Below are 2,142 nucleotides of genomic sequence, written 5' to 3'. Positions count from 1 at the left end.
ACATTCAAACCAACAGTGCACAAGGGTTCCAATTTATCCACATCCCTACCAACATTTTTTATTTCAAATTTTAAAAAGTTATTTTAAGTATCTTCCACTCCCAGTATGGGGTTCAAACTCACAGCCCTGAGATTAAGAGTTGCATGCTCTACTGACTGAGACAGCTAGGCACCCCTTACATTTTTTCATTGTAGCTATCCCAATAGATATGAAGTGCTATCTCACTGTGGTTTTGCTTTACATTTCCCTAATGATTATAATGTTAAGCATCTTTTCATGCGCTTACTGTCCATTTGAATATCTTCTTTGAAGAAATGTCTATTTAAGTCCTTTGCCCATTTTTGAATCAGGTTATTTAAAAAATTTTTTTAAACATTTATTTTTGAGAGACACAGAGAGAGAGAGCAAAAGCAGGAGAGGAGCTGAGACAGAGGGAGACACAGAATCCAAAGCAGGCTCCAGGCTCCGAGCTGCCAGCACAGAGCCCGACACGGGGCTCAAACCCATGGACCATGAAATCATGACTTGAGCTAAAGTCAGCCAGTCAACCAACTGAGTCACCCAGGTGCCCCCGAATCAGGTTATTTGTTTCTTTGTTGTTCAGTTTTAGAGTTCTCTATGTATTTTGTTTTAAAGTTTATTTATTTTTGAGACAGAGAGAGACAGAGCATGAACGGGGGAGGGTCAGAGAGAGAGGGAGACACAGAATCTGAAACAGGCTCCAGGCTCTGAGCGGTCAGCACAGAACCGATGCGGGTCTCGAACTCATGGACCGCAAGAACATGACCTGAGCCGAAGTCGGATGCTCAACCGACTGAGCCACCCAGGCGCCCCTTAGCAGGTATATGGTTGGCAAATATTTTCTCCCATTCTAGGGATTGCCTTTTCATTCTGTCACAAAAGTCTCATTTTTGGAGGGAGTACCAAATTGCTTTATTTGAAGCAATGGTACAAATGAAAGAACCTAAGTATTCATTTTGGTAAGACCTATAGAAAAGGTAAAGGTAACCCCAACATGCATGCACTACCTTGGTGACCAGGAAGTCACCTCTGTGGCTATGACCAGGGAAGTTACCCCAGCCTAAGTCTTAGCTCTTGTTATCACTCTCTGTCTGTGTGTACTTGTCAAACAGACACTCTGCCGTGCCAGATTTCTTGTACAAGTTGGTTATGTGGTCATCCAATTCTTTGGTGGATTTTACCTGCTAATTCAGGTGATGAGTCTCGGTGAAGTCACACAAGTAGGGTTTTTTGTCGGTGGCCATTCTGGCCATTACCAGTAGTGACTGATTCATGCTTTCCAAGTAAAATGCATACTCCATTGCATTCAGCCTGTTTTCCCAGTCCTTTCTGGTCCCGTTTCTTGATAGCCTTAAGGAGGATGTGGTCATTGGTTCTGCAGCTTCATCAGTTTCTCAGCTTTTTCTCTCTCTTCATGAGATTGGTGAGGAAAATATTTGTTGAAGTTCTTCAAAGCCACATCACTGAGGTCAAAGTAGTAAGACATGGATAGGTAGATGTAGGAGGTGTAGAGTTTCAGGCTGATCTGGCAGTGGATAGTGGCCTCTGAGTCCTGGTGGTATTTCCGGCCCATCCGTGTGGGAGACGAGGAGGTCACAGTGAGCAGCTGAAGAGAGGCAACAGCAGCTGCCCTCCCCCCCTCCCCCTGCTGCTGGAGAGGGGTGATGGCCTTGGGGCAGTCTGAAACTGTGAGGCGGTGCCCAGGGCTGGCTCTGAGGGGGGGGGGGGGTTGGGTTAGCGCCTTTTCCCTCCAGGCACTGTCAAAGCAGGAAACCATGGCAACTCTCAGGAAAGGCTGTTCAAAGTGTCCTTTGATGCACAAAAGTTTGACATTTTCTTGAAGTCTGACTTGTCTATTTTGTCTTTTGTTGCTTGGGCCTTCGGTGTCATATCCAGGAATCGTTGTCAAATCCAATGTCATGAAGCTTTTGCTCCATGGTTTCTTCTAAGAGTTTTATGTTTAGGTTGGTGGTCAATTTTGACTTAATTTTTGTATATGGTGTTAGGTAAGAGTCCAAGATCATTCTTTTGCACGTGGATGTCCAGTTTTCACATCACCATTTGTTGGAAAGACCATCCTTTCCCCATTGAATGGGGAAAAGGCTTTGGCACCCTTGTCAA

At 44.8% G+C, this 2,142-nt stretch overlaps 1 pseudogene; it reads right to left on the bottom strand.

The window, feature by feature from the left end:
* Positions 1-1,088: 1,088 nt before the first annotated feature.
* On the bottom strand, positions 1,089-1,942 carry LOC112855727 (ferritin heavy chain pseudogene; annotated as a pseudogene).
* Between the last annotated feature and the right edge of the window lie 200 nt (positions 1,943-2,142).

This window comes from Puma concolor, chromosome B3 (genome assembly GCF_028749965.1).
Source record: "Puma concolor isolate L17-30 chromosome B3, mPumCon1.1.hap2, whole genome shotgun sequence".
NCBI lineage: Eukaryota > Metazoa > Chordata > Mammalia > Carnivora > Felidae > Puma > Puma concolor.
The sequence above is the reverse complement of the archived record's forward strand: the minus strand, read 5'-3'. Positions and strand labels throughout refer to the sequence as shown.